We start from the raw sequence: 21,809 nt of genomic DNA, 5'->3' as shown, positions 1-21,809 counted from the left end.
ACTCACAGTGTTGAACCTTTCTTTGATAGTTCAGGTTTGAAACACTCTTTTTGTAGAAACTGCAAGTGGATATTTGGACCTCTTTGAGGACTCTCGTAGTAAAGGAAATAACTTCATATAAAAACAAGACAGAAGCATTCTCAGAAAATTCTTTGGGATCATTGAGTTGAACTCACAGAGCTGAACATTCCTTTGGATGGAGCGGGTTTGAAACACACTTTTTGTAGCATCTGCAAGTGGATATTTGGACCTCTCTGAGGATTTCGTTGGAAACGGGATAAACCGCACCTCACTAAACAGAAGCATTCTCAGAACTTTCTTCGTGATGTTTGCATTCAACTCACAGTGTTGAACCTTTCTTTGATAGTTCAGGTTTGAAACACTCTTTTTGTAGAAACTGCAAGTGGATATTTGGACCTCTTTGAGGACTCTCGTAGTAAAGGAAATAACTTCATATAAAAACAAGACAGAAGCATTCTCAGAAAGTTCTTTGGGATCATTGAGTTGAAGTCACAGAGCTGAACATTCCTTTGGATGGAGCGGGTTTGAAACACACTTTTTGTAGCATCTGCAAGTGGATATTTGGACCTGTCTGAGGATTTCGTTGGAAACGGGATAACTGCACCTAACTAAACGGAAGCATTCTCAGAAACTTCTTTGTGATGTTTGCGTTCAAATCCCAGAGTTGAACCTTCCTTTGACAGTTCAGGTTTGAAACACTCTTTTTGTAGGATCTGCAAGTGGATATTTGGACCACTCTGTGGCCTTCGTTCGAAACGCGTATATCGTCACTTAATATCTAGACGGAAGCCTTCTCAGAAACTTCTCTGTGATGATTGCATTCAACTCACAGAGCTGAAGACTCCTATGGAGACAGCAGTTTTGAAACTCTCTTTCTGTGGAATCTGCAAGTGGATATGTGGACCTCTTTGAAGATTTCTTTGGAAACGGGAATATCTTCACATAAAAACTAAACAGAAGCATTCTCTGAAACTTCTCTGTGATGTTGGTGTTCAACTCACAGAGTTTCACACTGCTTTTCATAGAGCAGTTCTGAAACATTCTTTTCGTAGTGTCTGCAAGTGGACATTTGGAGAGCTTTCAGGCATGTGGTGGAAAACGAATTATCGTCACATAGAAACCAGAGAGAAGCATTGTCAGAAACTTCTTTGTGATGATTGCATTCACCTCACAGAGTTGAAGGTTCCTTTTCAAACAGCAGTTTCCAAACACTCTTTCTGTGGAATCTGCAAGTGGATATTTGGACCGCTTTGAAGATTTCGTTGGAAACGGGATACTCTTCACAGAAAAGCTAAACAGAAGCATTCTCAGAAACTTCTTTGTGATGTTTGCATTCAACTCACAGAGTTGAACTTTCCTTATGAGAGGGAAGCTTTGAAACACTCTTTTTCTAGAATCTGCAAGTGGACATTTGGAGGGCTTTGAGGCCTGTGGTGGAAAAGGAAATATCTTCCCGTAGAAACTAGATAGAAGCATTCTCAGAAACTACTTTGGGATGATTGCATTCAAGTCACAGAGTGGAACATTCCCTTTGACAGAGCAGTTTGGAAACTCTCTTTTTGTAGAATCTGCAAGTGGAGATATGGACCGCTTGGAGGCCCATGGTAGTAAAGGAAATAACTTCATGTAAAACCTAGACAGTAGCATTCTCAGAACCTTCTTCGAGATGTTTGCATTCAACTCACAGTGTTGAACCTTTCTTTGATAGTTCAGGTTTGAAACACTCTTTTTGTAGAAACTGCAAGTGGATAATTTGACCCCTCTGAGGATTTCGTTGGAAACGGGATAAACCGCACCTCACTAAACAGAAGCATTCTCAGAACTTTCTTCGTGATGTTTGCCTTCAACTCACAGTGTTGAAACTTTCTTTGATAGTTCAGGTTTGAAACACTCTTTTTGTAGAAACTGCAAGTGGATATTTGGACCTCTTTGAGGACTCTCGTAGTAAAGGAAATAACTTCATATAAAAACAAGACAGAAGCATTCTCAGAAAGTTCTTTGGGATCATTGAGTTGAAGTCACAGAGCTGAACATTCCTTTGGATGGAGCGGGTTTGAAACACACTTTTTGTAGCATCTGCAAGTGGATATTTGGACCTGTCTGAGGATTTCGTTGGAAACGGGATAACTGCACCTAACTAAACGGAAGCATTCTCAGAAACTTCTTTGTGATGTTTGCGTTCAAATCCCAGAGTTGAACCTTCCTTTGACAGTTCAGGTTTGAAACACTCTTTTTGTAGGATCTGCAAGTGGATATTTGGACCACTCTGTGGCCTTCGTTCGAAACGCGTATATCGTCACTTAAAATCTAGACGGAAGCCTTCTCAGAAACTTCTCTGTGATGATTGCACTCAACTCACAGAGCTGAACACTCCTATGGAGACAGCAGTTTTGAAACTCTCTTTCTGTGGAATCTGCAAGTGGATATGTGGACCTCTTTGAAGATTTCTTTGGAAACGGGAATATCTTCACATAAAAACTAAACAGAAGCATTCTCTGAAACTTCTCTGTGATGTTGGTGTTCAACTCACAGAGTTTCACACTGCTTTTCATAGAGCAGTTCTGAAACATTCTTTTCGTAGTGTCTGCAAGTGGACATTTGGAGAGCTTTCAGGCATGTGGTGGAAAACGAATTATCGTCACATAGAAACCAGAGAGAAGCATTGTCAGAAACTTCTTTGTGATGATTGCATTCACCTCACAGAGTTGAAGGTTCCTTTTCAAACAGCAGTTTCCAAACACTCTTTCTGTGGAATCTGCAAGTGGATATTTGGACCGCTTTGAAGATTTCGTTGGAAACGGGATACTCTTCACAGAAAAGCTAAACAGAAGCATTCTCAGAAACTTCTTTGTGATGTTTGCATTCAACTCACAGAGTTGAACTTTCCTTATGAGAGGGAAGCTTTGAAACACTCTTTTTCTAGAATCTGCAAGTGGACATTTGGAGGGCTTTGAGGCCTGTGGTGGAAAAGGAAATATCTTCCCGTAGAAACTAGATAGAAGCATTCTCAGAAACTACTTTGGGATGATTGCATTCAAGTCACAGAGTGGAACATTCCCTTTGACAGAGCAGTTTGGAAACTCTCTTTTTGTAGAATCTGCAAGTGGAGATATGGACCGCTTGGAGGCCCATGGTAGTAAAGGAAATAACTTCATGTAAAACCTAGACAGTAGCATTCTCAGAACCTTCTTCGAGATGTTTGCATTCAACTCACAGTGTTGAACCATTCTTTGATAGTTCAGGTTTGAAACACTCTTTTTGTAGAAACTGCAAGTGGATAATTTGACCCCTCTGAGGATTTCGTTGGAAACGGGAAAAACCGCACCTCACTAAACTGAAGCATTCTCAGAACTTTCTTCGTGATGTTTGCCTTCAACTCACAGTGTTGAAACTTTCTTTGATAGTTCAGGTTTGAAACACTCTTTTTGTAGAAACTGCAAGTGGATATTTGGACCTCTTTGAGGACTCTCGTAGTAAAGGAAATAACTTCATATAAAAACAAGACAGAAGCATTCTCAGAAAGTTCTTTGGGATCATTGAGTTGAAGTCACAGAGCTGAACATTCCTTTGGATGGAGCGGGTTTGAAACACACTTTTTGTAGCATCTGCAAGTGGATATTTGGACCTGTCTGAGGATTTCGTTGGAAACGGGATAACTGCACCTAACTAAACGGAAGCATTCTCAGAAACTTCTTTGTGATGTTTGCTTTCAAATCCCAGAGTTGAACCTTCCTTTGACAGTTCAGGTTTGAAACACTCTTTTTGTAGGATCTGCAAGTGGATATTTGGACCACTCTGTGGCCTTCGTTCGAAACGCGTATATCGTCACTTAAAATCTAGACGGAAGCCTTCTCAGAAACTTCTCTGTGATGATTGCACTCAACTCACAGAGCTGAACACTCCTATGGAGACAGCAGTTTTGAAACTCTCTTTCTGTGGAATCTGCAAGTGGATATGTGGACCTCTTTGAAGATTTCTTTGGAAACGGGAATATCTTCACATAAAAACTAAACAGAAGCATTCTCTGAAACTTCTCTGTGATGTTGGTGTTCAACTCACAGAGTTTCACACTGCTTTTCATAGAGCAGTTCTGAAACATTCTTTTCGTAGTGTCTGCAAGTGGACATTTGGAGAGCTTTCAGGCATGTGGTGGAAAACGAATTATCGTCACATAGAAACCAGAGAGAAGCATTGTCAGAAACTTCTTTGTGATGATTGCATTCACCTCACAGAGTTGAAGGTTCCTTTTCAAACAGCAGTTTCCAAACACTCTTTCTGTGGAATCTGCAAGTGGATATTTGGACCGCTTTGAAGATTTCGTTGGAAACGGGATACTCTTCACAGAAAAGCTAAACAGAAGCATTCTCAGAAACTTCTTTGTGATGTTTGCATTCAACTCACAGAGTTGAACTTTCCTTATGAGAGGGAAGCTTTGAAACACTCTTTTTCTAGAATCTGCAAGTGGACATTTGGAGGGCTTTGAGGCCTGTGGTGGAAAAGGAAATATCTTCCCGTAGAAACTAGATAGAAGCATTCTCAGAAACTACTTTGGGATGATTGCATTCAAGTCACAGAGTGGAACATTCCCTTTGACAGAGCAGTTTGGAAACTCTCTTTTTGTAGAATCTGCAAGTGGAGATATGGACCGCTTGGAGGCCCATGGTAGTAAAGGAAATAACTTCATGTAAAACCTAGACAGTAGCATTCTCAGAACCTTCTTCGAGATGTTTGCATTCAACTCACAGTGTTGAACCATTCTTTGATAGTTCAGGTTTGAAACACTCTTTTTGTAGAAACTGCAAGTGGATAATTTGACCCCTCTGAGGATTTCGTTGGAAACGGGAAAAACCGCACCTCACTAAACTGAAGCATTCTCAGAACTTTGTTCGTGATGTTAGTATTCAACTCACAGTGTTGAACCTTTCTTTGATAGTTCAGGTTTGAAACACTCTTTTTGTAGAAACTGCAAGTGGATATTTGGACCTCTCTGAGGATTTCGTTGGAAACGGGATAATTTCAGCTAACTAAACAGAAGCAGTCTCAGAATCTTCTTTGTGATGCTTGCGTTCAAATCCCAGATTTGAACCTTCCTTGGAAAGTTCAGGGTTGAAACACTCTTTTTGTAGAAACTGCAAGTGGATATTTGGACCTCTCTGAGGATTTCGTTGGAAACGGGAAAAACCGCACCTCACTAAACTGAAGCATTCTCCGAACTTTCTTCGTGATGTTTGCATTCAACTCACAGTGTTGAACCTTTCTTTGATAGTTCAGGTTTGAAACACTCTTTTTGTAGAAACTGCAAGTGGATATTTGGACCTCTTTGAGGACTCTCGTAGTAAAGGAAATAACTTCATATAAAAACAAGACAGAAGCATTCTCAGAAAATTCTTTGGGATCATTGAGTTGAACTCACAGAGCTGAACATTCCTTTGGATGGAGCGGGTTTGAAACACACTTTTTGTAGCATCTGCAAGTGGATATTTGGACCTCTCTGAGGATTTCGTTGGAAACGGGATAAACCGCACCTCACTAAACAGAAGCATTCTCAGAACTTTCTTCGTGATGTTTGCATTCAACTCACAGTGTTGAACCTTTCTTTGATAGTTCAGGTTTGAAACACTCTTTTTGTAGAAACTGCAAGTGGATATTTGGACCTCTTTGAGGACTCTCGTAGTAAAGGAAATAACTTCATATAAAAACAAGACAGAAGCATTCTCAGAAAGTTCTTTGGGATCATTGAGTTGAAGTCACAGAGCTGAACATTCCTTTGGATGGAGCGGGTTTGAAACACACTTTTTGTAGCATCTGCAAGTGGATATTTGGACCTGTCTGAGGATTTCGTTGGAAACGGGATAACTGCACCTAACTAAACGGAAGCATTCTCAGAAACTTCTTTGTGATGTTTGCGTTCAAATCCCAGAGTTGAACCTTCCTTTGACAGTTCAGGTTTGAAACACTCTTTTTGTAGGATCTGCAAGTGGATATTTGGACCACTCTGTGGCCTTCGTTCGAAACGCGTATATCGTCACTTAAAATCTAGACGGAAGCCTTCTCAGAAACTTCTCTGTGATGAGTGCATTCAACTCACAGAGCTGAACACTCCTATGGAGACAGCAGTTTTGAAACTCTCTTTCTGTGGAATCTGCAAGTGGATATGTGGACCTCTTTGAAGATTTCTTTGGATACGGGAATATCTTCACATAAAAACTAAACAGAAGCATTCTCTGAAACTTCTCTGTGATGTTGGTGTTCAACTCACAGAGTTTCACACTGCTTTTCATAGAGCAGTTCTGAAACATTCTTTTCGTAGTGTCTGCAAGTGGACATTTGGAGAGCTTTCAGGCATGTGGTGGAAAACGAATTATCGTCACATAGAAACCAGAGAGAAGCATTGTCAGAAACTTCTTTGTGATGATTGCATTCACCTCACAGAGTTGAAGGTTCCTTTTCAAACAGCAGTTTCCAAACACTCTTTCTGTGGAATCTGCAAGTGGATATTTGGACCGCTTTGAAGATTTCGTTGGAAACGGGATACTCTTCACAGAAAAGCTAAACAGAAGCATTCTCAGAAACTTCTTTGTGATGTTTGCATTCAACTCACAGAGTTGAACTTTCCTTATGAGAGGGAAGCTTTGAAACACTCTTTTTCTAGAATCTGCAAGTGGACATTTGGAGGGCTTTGAGGCCTGTGGTGGAAAAGGAAATATCTTCCCGTAGAAACTAGATAGAAGCATTCTCAGAAACTACTTTGGGATGATTGCATTCAAGTCACAGAGTGGAACATTCCCTTTGACAGAGCAGTTTGGAGACTCTCTTTTTGTAGAATCTGCAAGTGGAGATATGGACCGCTTGGAGGCCCATGGTAGTAAAGGAAATAACTTCATGTAAAACCTAGACAGTAGCATTCTCAGAACCTTCTTCGAGATGTTTGCATTCAACTCACAGTGTTGAACCATTCTTTGATAGTTCAGGTTTGAAACACTCTTTTTGTAGAAACTGCAAGTGGATAATTTGACCCCTCTGAGGATTTCGTTGGAAACGGGAAAAACCGCACCTCACTAAACTGAAGCATTCTCAGAACTTTCTTCGTGATGTTTGTATTCAACTCACAGTGTTGAACCTTTCTTTGATAGTTCAGGTTTGAAACACTCTTTTTGTAGAAACTGCAAGTGGATATTTGGACCTCTCTGAGGATTTCGTTGGAAACGGGATAATTTCAGCTAACTAAACAGAAGCAGTCTCAGAATCTTCTTTGTGATGCTTGCGTTCAAATCCCAGATTTGAACCTTCCTTGGAAAGTTCAGGGTTGAAACACTCTTTTTGTAGAAACTGCAAGTGGATATTTGGACCTCTCTGAGGATTTCGTTGGAAACGGGATAAACCGCACCTCACTAAACTGAAGCATTCTCAGAACTTTCTTCGTGATGTTTGCATTCAACTCACAGTGTTGAACCTTTCTTTGATAGTTCAGGTTTGAAACACTCTTTTTGTAGAAACTGCAAGTGGATATTTGGACCTCTTTGAGGACTCTCGTAGTAAAGGAAATAACTTCATATAAAAACAAGACAGAAGCATTCTCAGAAAATTCTTTGGGATCATTGAGTTGAACTCACAGAGCTGAACATTCCTTTGGATGGAGCGGGTTTGAAACACACTTTTTGTAGCATCTGCAAGTGGATATTTGGACCTCTCTGAGGATTTCGTTGGAAACGGGATAAACCGCACCTCACTAAACAGAAGCATTCTCAGAACTTTCTTCGTGATGTTTGCATTCAACTCACAGTGTTGAACCTTTCTTTGATAGTTCAGGTTTGAAACACTCTTTTTGTAGAAACTGCAAGTGGATATTTGGACCTCTTTGAGGACTCTCGTAGTAAAGGAAATAACTTCATATAAAAACAAGACAGAAGCATTCTCAGAAAGTTCTTTGGGATCATTGAGTTGAAGTCACAGAGCTGAACATTCCTTTGGATGGAGCGGGTTTGAAACACACTTTTTGTAGCATCTGCAAGTGGATATTTGGACCTGTCTGAGGATTTCGTTGGAAACGGGATAACTGCACCTAACTAAACGGAAGCATTCTCAGAAACTTCTTTGTGATGTTTGCGTTCAAATCCCAGAGTTGAACCTTCCTTTGACAGTTCAGGTTTGAAACACTCTTTTTGTAGGATCTGCAAGTGGATATTTGGACCACTCTGTGGCCTTCGTTCGAAACGCGTATATCGTCACTTAATATCTAGACGGAAGCCTTCTCAGAAACTTCTCTGTGATGATTGCATTCAACTCACAGAGCTGAAGACTCCTATGGAGACAGCAGTTTTGAAACTCTCTTTCTGTGGAATCTGCAAGTGGATATGTGGACCTCTTTGAAGATTTCTTTGGAAACGGGAATATCTTCACATAAAAACTAAACAGAAGCATTCTCTGAAACTTCTCTGTGATGTTGGTGTTCAACTCACAGAGTTTCACACTGCTTTTCATAGAGCAGTTCTGAAACATTCTTTTCGTAGTGTCTGCAAGTGGACATTTGGAGAGCTTTCAGGCATGTGGTGGAAAACGAATTATCGTCACATAGAAACCAGAGAGAAGCATTGTCAGAAACTTCTTTGTGATGATTGCATTCACCTCACAGAGTTGAAGGTTCCTTTTCAAACAGCAGTTTCCAAACACTCTTTCTGTGGAATCTGCAAGTGGATATTTGGACCGCTTTGAAGATTTCGTTGGAAACGGGATACTCTTCACAGAAAAGCTAAACAGAAGCATTCTCAGAAACTTCTTTGTGATGTTTGCATTCAACTCACAGAGTTGAACTTTCCTTATGAGAGGGAAGCTTTGAAACACTCTTTTTCTAGAATCTGCAAGTGGACATTTGGAGGGCTTTGAGGCCTGTGGTGGAAAAGGAAATATCTTCCCGTAGAAACTAGATAGAAGCATTCTCAGAAACTACTTTGGGATGATTGCATTCAAGTCACAGAGTGGAACATTCCCTTTGACAGAGCAGTTTGGAAACTCTCTTTTTGTAGAATCTGCAAGTGGAGATATGGACCGCTTGGAGGCCCATGGTAGTAAAGGAAATAACTTCATGTAAAACCTAGACAGTAGCATTCTCAGAACCTTCTTCGAGATGTTTGCATTCAACTCACAGTGTTGAACCATTCTTTGATAGTTCAGGTTTGAAACACTCTTTTTGTAGAAACTGCAAGTGGATAATTTGACCCCTCTGAGGATTTCGTTGGAAACGGGATAAACCGCACCTCACTAAACAGAAGCATTCTCAGAACTTTCTTCGTGATGTTTGCCTTCAACTCACAGTGTTGAAACTTTCTTTGATAGTTCAGGTTTGAAACACTCTTTTTGTAGAAACTGCAAGTGGATATTTGGACCTCTTTGAGGACTCTCGTAGTAAAGGAAATAACTTCATATAAAAACAAGACAGAAGCATTCTCAGAAAGTTCTTTGGGATCATTGAGTTGAAGTCACAGAGCTGAACATTCCTTTGGATGGAGCGGGTTTGAAACACACTTTTTGTAGCATCTGCAAGTGGATATTTGGACCTGTCTGAGGATTTCGTTGGAAACGGGATAACTGCACCTAACTAAACGGAAGCATTCTCAGAAACTTCTTTGTGATGTTTGCGTTCAAATCCCAGAGTTGAACCTTCCTTTGACAGTTCAGGTTTGAAACACTCTTTTTGTAGGATCTGCAAGTGGATATTTGGACCACTCTGTGGCCTTCGTTCGAAACGCGTATATCGTCACTTAAAATCTAGACGGAAGCCTTCTCAGAAACTTCTCTGTGATGATTGCACTCAACTCACAGAGCTGAACACTCCTATGGAGACAGCAGTTTTGAAACTCTCTTTCTGTGGAATCTGCAAGTGGATATGTGGACCTCTTTGAAGATTTCTTTGGAAACGGGAATATCTTCACATAAAAACTAAACAGAAGCATTCTCTGAAACTTCTCTGTGATGTTGGTGTTCAACTCACAGAGTTTCACACTGCTTTTCATAGAGCAGTTCTGAAACATTCTTTTCGTAGTGTCTGCAAGTGGACATTTGGAGAGCTTTCAGGCATGTGGTGGAAAACGAATTATCGTCACATAGAAACCAGAGAGAAGCATTGTCAGAAACTTCTTTGTGATGATTGCATTCACCTCACAGAGTTGAAGGTTCCTTTTCAAACAGCAGTTTCCAAACACTCTTTCTGTGGAATCTGCAAGTGGATATTTGGACCGCTTTGAAGATTTCGTTGGAAACGGGATACTCTTCACAGAAAAGCTAAACAGAAGCATTCTCAGAAACTTCTTTGTGATGTTTGCATTCAACTCACAGAGTTGAACTTTCCTTATGAGAGGGAAGCTTTGAAACACTCTTTTTCTAGAATCTGCAAGTGGACATTTGGAGGGCTTTGAGGCCTGTGGTGGAAAAGGAAATATCTTCCCGTAGAAACTAGATAGAAGCATTCTCAGAAACTACTTTGGGATGATTGCATTCAAGTCACAGAGTGGAACATTCCCTTTGACAGAGCAGTTTGGAAACTCTCTTTTTGTAGAATCTGCAAGTGGAGATATGGACCGCTTGGAGGCCCATGGTAGTAAAGGAAATAACTTCATGTAAAAGCTAGACAGTAGCATTCTCAGAACCTTCTTCGAGATGTTTGCATTCAACTCACAGTGTTGAACCATTCTTTGATAGTTCAGGTTTGAAACACTCTTTTTGTAGAAACTGCAAGTGGATAATTTGACCCCTCTGAGGATTTCGTTGGAAACGGGAAAAACCGCACCTCACTAAACTGAAGCATTCTCAGAACTTTCTTCGTGATGTTTGTATTCAACTCACAGTGTTGAACCTTTCTTTGATAGTTCAGGTTTGAAACACTCTTTTTGTAGAAACTGCAAGTGGATATTTGGACCTCTCTGAGGATTTCGTTGGAAACGGGATAATTTCAGCTAACTAAACAGAAGCAGTCTCAGAATCTTCTTTGTGATGCTTGCGTTCAAATCCCAGATTTGAACCTTCCTTGGAAAGTTCAGGGTTGAAACACTCTTTTTGTAGAAACTGCAAGTGGATATTTGGACCTCTCTGAGGACTCTCGTAGTAAAGGAAATAACTTCATATAAAAACAAGACAGAAGCATTCTCAGAAAATTCTTTGGGATCATTGAGTTGAACTCACAGAGCTGAACATTCCTTTGGATGGAGCGGGTTTGAAACACACTTTTTGTAGCATCTGCAAGTGGATATTTGGACCTCTCTGAGGATTTCGTTGGAAACGGGATAAACCGCACCTCACTAAACAGAAGCATTCTCAGAACTTTCTTCGTGATGTTTGCATTCAACTCACAGTGTTGAACCTTTCTTTGATAGTTCAGGTTTGAAACACTCTTTTTGTAGAAACTGCAAGTGGATATTTGGACCTCTTTGAGGACTCTCGTAGTAAAGGAAATAACTTCATATAAAAACAAGACAGAAGCATTCTCAGAAAATTCTTTGGGATCATTGAGTTGAAGTCACAGAGCTGAACATTCCTTTGGATGGAGCGGGTTTGAAACACACTTTTTGTAGCATCTGCAAGTGGATATTTGGACCTGTCTGAGGATTTCGTTGGAAACGGGATAACTGCACCTAACTAAACGGAAGCATTCTCAGAAACTTCTTTGTGATGTTTGCGTTCAAATCCCAGAGTTGAACCTTCCTTTGACAGTTCAGGTTTGAAACACTCTTTTTGTAGGATCTGCAAGTGGATATTTGGACCACTCTGTGGCCTTCGTTCGAAACGCGTATATCGTCACTTAAAATCTAGACGGAAGCCTTCTCAGAAACTTCTCTGTGATGATTGCATTCAACTCACAGAGCTGAACACTCCTATGGAGACAGCAGTTTTGAAACTCTCTTTCTGTGGAATCTGCAAGTGGATATGTGGACCTCTTTGAAGATTTCTTTGGAAACGGGAATATCTTCACATAAAAACTAAACAGAAGCATTCTCTGAAACTTCTCTGTGATGTTGGTGTTCAACTCACAGAGTTTCACACTGCTTTTCATAGAGCAGTTCTGAAACATTCTTTTCGTAGTGTCTGCAAGTGGACATTTGGAGAGCTTTCAGGCATGTGGTGGAAAACGAATTATCGTCACATAGAAACCAGAGAGAAGCATTGTCAGAAACTTCTTTGTGATGATTGCATTCACCTCACAGAGTTGAAGGTTCCTTTTCAAACAGCAGTTTCCAAACACTCTTTCTGTGGAATCTGCAAGTGGATATTTGGACCGCTTTGAAGATTTCGTTGGAAACGGGATACTCTTCACAGAAAAGCTAAACAGAAGCATTCTCAGAAACTTCTTTGTGATGTTTGCATTCAACTCACAGAGTTGAACTTTCCTTATGAGAGGGAAGCTTTGAAACACTCTTTTTCTAGAATCTGCAAGTGGACATTTGGAGGGCTTTGAGGCCTGTGGTGGAAAAGGAAATATCTTCCCGTAGAAACTAGATAGAAGCATTCTCAGAAACTACTTTGGGATGATTGCATTCAAGTCACAGAGTGGAACATTCCCTTTGACAGAGCAGTTTGGAAACTCTCTTTTTGTAGAATCTGCAAGTGGAGATATGGACCGCTTGGAGGCCCATGGTAGTAAAGGAAATAACTTCATGTAAAACCTAGACAGTAGCATTCTCAGAACCTTCTTCGAGATGTTTGCATTCAACTCACAGTGTTGAACCATTCTTTGATAGTTCAGGTTTGAAACACTCTTTTTGTAGAAACTGCAAGTGGATAATTTGACCCCTCTGAGGATTTCGTTGGAAACGGGAAAAACCGCACCTCACTAAACTGAAGCATTCTCAGAACTTTCTTCGTGATGTTTGTATTCAACTCACAGTGTTGAACCTTTCTTTGATAGTTCAGGTTTGAAACACTCTTTTTGTAGAAACTGCAAGTGGATATTTGGACCTCTCTGAGGATTTCGTTGGAAACGGGATAATTTCAGCTAACTAAACAGAAGCAGTCTCAGAATCTTCTTTGTGATGCTTGCGTTCAAATCCCAGATTTGAACCTTCCTTGGAAAGTTCAGGGTTGAAACACTCTTTTTGTAGAAACTGCAAGTGGATATTTGGACCTCTCTGAGGATTTCGTTGGAAACGGGATAAACCGCACCTCACTAAACAGAAGCATTCTCAGAACTTTCTTCGTGATGTTTGCATTCAACTCACAGTGTTGAACCTTTCTTTGATAGTTCAGGTTTGAAACACTCTTTTTGTAGAAACTGTAAGTGGATATTTGGACCTCTCTGAGGACTCTCGTAGTAAAGGAAATAACTTCATATAAAAACAAGACAGAAGCATTCTCAGAAAATTCTTTGGGATCATTGAGTTGAACTCACAGAGCTGAACATTCCTTTGGATGGAGCGGGTTTGAAACACACTTTTTGTAGCATCTGCAAGTGGATATTTGGACCTCTCTGAGGATTTCGTTGGAAACGGGATAAACCGCACCTCACTAAACAGAAGCATTCTCAGAACTTTCTTCGTGATGTTTGCATTCAACTCACAGTGTTGAACCTTTCTTTGATAGTTCAGGTTTGAAACACTCTTTTTGTAGAAACTGCAAGTGGATATTTGGACCTCTTTGAGGACTCTCGTAGTAAAGGAAATAACTTCATATAAAAACAAGACAGAAGCATTCTCAGAAAATTCTTTGGGATCATTGAGTTGAAGTCACAGAGCTGAACATTCCTTTGGATGGAGCGGGTTTGAAACACACTTTTTGTAGCATCTGCAAGTGGATATTTGGACCTGTCTGAGGATTTCGTTGGAAACGGGATAACTGCACCTAACTAAACGGAAGCATTCTCAGAAACTTCTTTGTGATGTTTGCGTTCAAATCCCAGAGTTGAACCTTCCTTTGACAGTTCAGGTTTGAAACACTCTTTTTGTAGGATCTGCAAGTGGATATTTGGACCACTCTGTGGCCTTCGTTCGAAACGCGTATATCGTCACTTAAAATCTAGACGGAAGCCTTCTCAGAAACTTCTCTGTGATGATTGCATTCAACTCACAGAGCTGAACACTCCTATGGAGACAGCAGTTTTGAAACTCTCTTTCTGTGGAATCTGCAAGTGGATATGTGGACCTCTTTGAAGATTTCTTTGGAAACGGGAATATCTTCACATAAAAACTAAACAGAAGCATTCTCTGAAACTTCTCTGTGATGTTGGTGTTCAACTCACAGAGTTTCACACTGCTTTTCATAGAGCAGTTCTGAAACATTCTTTTCGTAGTGTCTGCAAGTGGACATTTGGAGAGCTTTCAGGCATGTGGTGGAAAACGAATTATCGTCACATAGAAACCAGAGAGAAGCATTGTCAGAAACTTCTTTGTGATGATTGCATTCACCTCACAGAGTTGAAGGTTCCTTTTCAAACAGCAGTTTCCAAACACTCTTTCTGTGGAATCTGCAAGTGGATATTTGGACCGCTTTGAAGATTTCGTTGGAAACGGGATACTCTTCACAGAAAAGCTAAACAGAAGCATTCTCAGAAACTTCTTTGTGATGTTTGCATTCAACTCACAGAGTTGAACTTTCCTTATGAGAGGGAAGCTTTGAAACACTCTTTTTCTAGAATCTGCAAGTGGACATTTGGAGGGCTTTGAGGCCTGTGGTGGAAAAGGAAATATCTTCCCGTAGAAACTAGATAGAAGCATTCTCAGAAACTACTTTGGGATGATTGCATTCAAGTCACAGAGTGGAACATTCCCTTTGACAGAGCAGTTTGGAAACTCTCTTTTTGTAGAATCTGCAAGTGGAGATATGGACCGCTTGGAGGCCCATGGTAGTAAAGGAAATAACTTCATGTAAAACCTAGACAGTAGCATTCTCAGAACCTTCTTCGAGATGTTTGCATTCAACTCACAGTGTTGAACCATTCTTTGATAGTTCAGGTTTGAAACACTCTTTTTGTAGAAACTGCAAGTGGATAATTTGACCCCTCTGAGGATTTCGTTGGAAACGGGAAAAACCGCACCTCACTAAACTGAAGCATTCTCAGAACTTTCTTCGTGATGTTTGTATTCAACTCACAGTGTTGAACCTTTCTTTGATAGTTCAGGTTTGAAACACTCTTTTTGTAGAAACTGCAAGTGGATATTTGGACCTCTCTGAGGATTTCGTTGGAAACGGGATAATTTCAGCTAACTAAACAGAAGCAGTCTCAGAATCTTCTTTGTGATGCTTGCGTTCAAATCCCAGATTTGAACCTTCCTTGGAAAGTTCAGGGTTGAAACACTCTTTTTGTAGAAACTGCAAGTGGATATTTGGACCTCTCTGAGGATTTCGTTGGAAACGGGATAAACCGCACCTCACTAAACAGAAGCATTCTCAGAACTTTCTTCGTGATGTTTGCATTCAACTCACAGTGTTGAACCTTTCTTTGATAGTTCAGGTTTGAAACACTCTTTTTGTAGAAACTGCAAGTGGATATTTGGACCTCTTTGAGGACTCTCGTAGTAAAGGAAATAACTTCATATAAAAACAAGACAGAAGCATTCTCAGAAAATTCTTTGGGATCATTGAGTTGAAGTCACAGAGCTGAACATTCCTTTGGATGGAGCGGGTTTGAAACACACTTTTTGTAGCATCTGCAAGTGGATATTTGGACCTCTCTGAGGATTTCGTTGGAAACGGGATAAACCGCACCTCACTAAACAGAAGCATTCTCAGAACTTTCTTCGTGATGTTTGCATTCAACTCACAGTGTTGAACCTTTCTTTGATAGTTCAGGTTTGAAACACTCTTTTTGTAGAAACTGCAAGTGGATATTTGGACCTCTTTGAGGACTCTCGTAGTAAAGGAAATAACTTCATATAAAAACAAGACAGAAGCATTCTCAGAAAATTCTTTGGGATCATTGAGTTGAAGTCACAGAGCTGAACATTCCTTTGGATGGAGCGGGTTTGAAACACACTTTTTGTAGCATCTGCAAGTGGATATTTGGACCTGTCTGAGGATTTCGTTGGAAACGGGATAACTGCACCTAACTAAACGGAAGCATTCTCAGAAACTTCTTTGTGATGTTTGCGTTCAAATCCCAGAGTTGAACGTTCCTTTGACATTTCAGGTTTGAAACACTCTTTTTGTAGGATCTGCAAGTGGATATTTGGACCACTCTGTGGCCTTCGTTCGAAACGCGTATATCGTCACTTAAAATCTAGACGGAAGCCTTCTCAGAAACTTCTCTGTGATGATTGCATTCAACTCACAGAGCTGAACACTCCTATGGAGACAGCAGTTTTGAAACTCTCTTTCTGTGGAATCTGCAAGTGGATATGTGGACCTCTTTGAAGATTTCTTTGGAAACGGGAATATCTTCACATAAAAACTAAACAGAAGCATTCTCTGAAACTTCTCTGTGATGTTGGTGTTCAACTCACAGAGTTTCACACTGCTTTTCATAGAGCAGTTCTGAAACATTCTTTTCGTAGTGTCTGCAAGTGGACATTTGGAGAGCTTTCAGGCATGTGGTGGAAAACGAATTATCGTCACATAGAAACCAGAGAGAAGCATTGTCAGAAACTTCTTTGTGATGATTGCATTCACCTCACAGAGTTGAAGGTTCCTTTTCAAACAGCAGTTTCCAAACACTCTTTCTGTGGAATCTGCAAGTGGATATTTGGACCGCTTTGAAGATTTCGTTGGAAACGGGATACTCTTCACAGAAAAGCTAAACAGAAGCATTCTCAGAAACTTCTTTGTGATGTTTGCATTCAACTCACAGAGTTGAACTTTCCTTATGAGAGGGAAGCTTTGAAACACTCTTTTTCTAGAATCTGCAAGTGGACATTTGGAGGGCTTTGAGGCCTGTGGTGGAAAAGGAAATATCTTCCCGTAGAAACTAGATAGAAGCATTCTCAGAAACTACTTTGGGATGATTGCATTCAAGTCACAGAGTGGAACATTCCCTTTGACAGAGCAGTTTGGAAACTCTCTTTTTGTAGAATCTGCAAGTGGAGATATGGACCGCTTGGAGGCCCATGGTAGTAAAGGAAATAACTTCATGTAAAACCTAGACAGTAGCATTCTCAGAACCTTCTTCGAGATGTTTGCATTCAACTCACAGTGTTGAACCATTCTTTGATAGTTCAGGTTTGAAACACTCTTTTTGTAGAAACTGCAAGTGGATAATTTGACCCCTCTGAGGATTTCGTTGGAAACGGGAAAAACCGCACCTCACTAAACTGAAGCATTCTCAGAACTTTCTTCGTGATGTTTGTATTCAACTCACAGTGTTGAACCTTTCTTTGATAGTTCAGGTTTGAAACACTCTTTTTGTAGAAACTGCAAGTGGATATTTGGACCTCTCTGAGGATTTCGTTGGAAACGGGATAATTTCAGCTAACTAAACAGAAGCAGTCTCAGAATCTTCTTTGTGATGCTTGCGTTCAAATCCCAGATTTGAACCTTCCTTGGAAAGTTCAGGGTTGAAACACTCTTTTTGTAGAAACTGCAAGTGGATATTTGGACCTCTCTGAGGACTCTCGTAGTAAAGGAAATAACTTCATATAAAAACAAGACAGAAGCATTCTCAGAAAATTCTTTGGGATCATTGAGTTGAACTCACAGAGCTGAACATTCCTTTGGATGGAGCGGGTTTGAAACACACTTTTTGTAGCATCTGCAAGTGGATATTTGGACCTCTCTGAGGATTTCGTTGGAAACGGGATAAACCGCACCTCACTAAACAGAAGCATTCTCAGAACTTTCTTCGTGATGTTTGCATTCAACTCACAGTGTTGAACCTTTCTTTGATAGTTCAGGTTTGAAACACTCTTTTTGTAGAAACTGCAAGTGGATATTTGGACCTCTTTGAGGACTCTCGTAGTAAAGGAAATAACTTCATATAAAAACAAGACAGAAGCATTCTCAGAAAATTCTTTGGGATCATTGAGTTGAAGTCACAGAGCTGAACATTCCTTTGGATGGAGCGGGTTTGAAACACACTTTTTGTAGCATCTGCAAGTGGATATTTGGACCTGTCTGAGGATTTCGTTGGAAACGGGATAACTGCACCTAACTAAACGGAAGCATTCTCAGAAACTTCTTTGTGATGTTTGCGTTCAAATCCCAGAGTTGAACCTTCCTTTGACAGTTCAGGTTTGAAACACTCTTTTTGTAGGATCTGCAAGTGGATATTTGGACCACTCTGTGGCCTTCGTTCGAAACGCGTATATCGTCACTTAAAATCTAGACGGAAGCCTTCTCAGAAACTTCTCTGTGATGATTGCATTCAACTCACAGAGCTGAACACTCCTATGGAGACAGCAGTTTTGAAACTCTCTTTCTGTGGAATCTGCAAGTGGATATGTGGACCTCTTTGAAGATTTCTTTGGAAACGGGAATATCTTCACATAAAAACTAAACAGAAGCATTCTCTGAAACTTCTCTGTGATGTTGGTGTTCAACTCACAGAGTTTCACACTGCTTTTCATAGAGCAGTTCTGAAACATTCTTTTCGTAGTGTCTGCAAGTGGACATTTGGAGAGCTTTCAGGCATGTGGTGGAAAACGAATTATCGTCACATAGAAACCAGAGAGAAGCATTGTCAGAAACTTCTTTGTGATGATTGCATTCACCTCACAGAGTTGAAGGTTCCTTTTCAAACAGCAGTTTCCAAACACTCTTTCTGTGGAATCTGCAAGTGGATATTTGGACCGCTTTGAAGATTTCGTTGGAAACGGGATACTCTTCACAGAAAAGCTAAACAGAAGCATTCTCAGAAACTTCTTTGTGATGTTTGCATTCAACTCACAGAGTTGAACTTTCCTTATGAGAGGGAAGCTTTGAAACACTCTTTTTCTAGAATCTGCAAGTGGACATTTGGAGGGCTTTGAGGCCTGTGGTGGAAAAGGAAATATCTTCCCGTAGAAACTAGATAGAAGCATTCTCAGAAACTACTTTGGGATGATTGCATTCAAGTCACAGAGTGGAACATTCCCTTTGACAGAGCAGTTTGGAAACTCTCTTTTTGTAGAATCTGCAAGTGGAGATATGGACCGCTTGGAGGCCCATGGTAGTAAAGGAAATAACTTCATGTAAAACCTAGACAGTAGCATTCTCAGAACCTTCTTCGAGATGTTTGCATTCAACTCACAGTGTTGAACCATTCTTTGATAGTTCAGGTTTGAAACACTCTTTTTGTAGAAACTGCAAGTGGATAATTTGACCCCTCTGAGGATTTCGTTGGAAACGGGAAAAACCGCACCTCACTAAACTGAAGCATTCTCAGAACTTTCTTCGTGATGTTTGTATTCAACTCACAGTGTTGAACCTTTCTTTGATAGTTCAGGTTTGAAACACTCTTTTTGTAGAAACTGCAAGTGGATATTTGGACCTCTCTGAGGATTTCGTTGGAAACGGGATAATTTCAGCTAACTAAACAGAAGCAGTCTCAGAATCTTCTTTGTGATGCTTGCGTTCAAATCCCAGATTTGAACCTTCCTTGGAAAGTTCAGGGTTGAAACACTCTTTTTGTAGAAACTGCAAGTGGATATTTGGACCTCTCTGAGGATTTCGTTGGAAACGGGATAAACCGCACCTCACTAAACAGAAGCATTCTCAGAACTTTCTTCGTGATGTTTGCATTCAACTCACAGTGTTGAACCTTTCTTTGATAGTTCAGGTTTGAAACACTCTTTTTGTAGAAACTGTAAGTGGATATTTGGACCTCTCTGAGGACTCTCGTAGTAAAGGAAATAACTTCATATAAAAACAAGACAGAAGCATTCTCAGAAAATTCTTTGGGATCATTGAGTTGAACTCACAGAGCTGAACATTCCTTTGGATGGAGCGGGTTTGAAACACACTTTTTGTAGCATCTGCAAGTGGATATTTGGACCTCTCTGAGGATTTCGTTGGAAACGGGATAAACCGCACCTCACTAAACAGAAGCATTCTCAGAACTTTCTTCGTGATGTTTGCATTCAACTCACAGTGTTGAACCTTTCTTTGATAGTTCAGGTTTGAAACACTCTTTTTGTAGAAACTGCAAGTGGATATTTGGACCTCTTTGAGGACTCTCGTAGTAAAGGAAATAACTTCATATAAAAACAAGACAGAAGCATTCTCAGAAAATTCTTTGGGATCATTGAGTTGAAGTCACAGAGCTGAACATTCCTTTGGATGGAGCGGGTTTGAAACACACTTTTTGTAGCATCTGCAAGTGGATATTTGGACCTGTCTGAGGATTTCGTTGGAAACGGGATAACTGCACCTAACTAAACGGAAGCATTCTCAGAAACTTCTTTGTGATGTTTGCGTTCAAATCCCAGAGTTGAACCTTCCTTTGACAGTTCAGGTTTGAAACACTCTTTTTGTAGGATCTGCAAGTGGATATTTGGACCACTCTGTGGCCTTCGTTCGAAACGCGTATATCGTCACTTAAAATCTAGACGGAAGCCTTCTCAGAAACTTCTCTGTGATGATTGCATTCAACTCACAGAGCTGAACACTCCTATGGAGACAGCAGTTTTGAAACTCTCTTTCTGTGGAATCTGCAAGTGGATATGTGGACCTCTTTGAAGATTTCTTTGGAAACGGGAATATCTTCACATAAAAACTAAACAGAAGCATTCTCTGAAACTTCTCTGTGATGTTGGTGTTCAACTCACAGAGTTTCACACTGCTTTTCATAGAGCAGTTCTGAAACATTCTTTTCGTAGTGTCTGCAAGTGGACATTTGGAGAGCTTTCAGGCATGTGGTGGAAAACGAATTATCGTCACATAGAAACCAGAGAGAAGCATTGTCAGAAACTTCTTTGTGATGATTGCATTCACCTCACAGAGTTGAAGGTTCCTTTTCAAACAGCAGTTTCCAAACACTCTTTCTGTGGAATCTGCAAGTGGATATTTGGACCGCTTTGAAGATTTCGTTGGAAACGGGATACTCTTCACAGAAAAGCTAAACAGAAGCATTCTCAGAAACTTCTTTGTGATGTTTGCATTCAACTCACAGAGTTGAACTTTCCTTATGAGAGGGAAGCTTTGAAACACTCTTTTTCTAGAATCTGCAAGTGGACATTTGGAGGGCTTTGAGGCCTGTGGTGGAAAAGGAAATATCTTCCCGTAGAAACTAGATAGAAGCATTCTCAGAAACTACTTTGGGATGATTGCATTCAAGTCACAGAGTGGAACATTCCCTTTGACAGAGCAGTTTGGAAACTCTCTTTTTGTAGAATCTGCAAGTGGAGATATGGACCGCTTGGAGGCCCATGGTAGTAAAGGAAATAACTTCATGTAAAACCTAGACAGTAGCATTCTCAGAACCTTCTTCGAGATGTTTGCATTCAACTCACAGTGTTGAACCATTCTTTGATAGTTCAGGTTTGAAACACTCTTTTTGTAGAAACTGCAAGTGGATAATTTGACCCCTCTGAGGATTTCGTTGGAAACGGGAAAAACCGCACCTCACTAAACTGAAGCATTCTCAGAACTTTCTTCGTGATGTTTGTATTCAACTCACAGTGTTGAACCTTTCTTTGATAGTTCAGGTTTGAAACACTCTTTTTGTAGAAACTGCAAGTGGATATTTGGACCTCTCTGAGGATTTCGTTGGAAACGGGATAATTTCAGCTAACTAAACAGAAGCAGTCTCAGAATCTTCTTTGTGATGCTTGCGTTCAAATCCCAGATTTGAACCTTCCTTGGAAAGTTCAGGGTTGAAACACTCTTTTTGTAGAAACTGCAAGTGGATATTTGGACCTCTCTGAGGATTTCGTTGGAAACGGGATAAACCGCACCTCACT

The sequence above is a fragment of the Pan troglodytes genome, chromosome 12 (genome assembly GCF_028858775.2).
Source record: "Pan troglodytes isolate AG18354 chromosome 12, NHGRI_mPanTro3-v2.0_pri, whole genome shotgun sequence".
Classification (NCBI taxonomy): Eukaryota; Metazoa; Chordata; class Mammalia; order Primates; family Hominidae; genus Pan; species Pan troglodytes.
The sequence above is the reverse complement of the archived record's forward strand: the minus strand, read 5'-3'. Positions refer to the sequence as shown.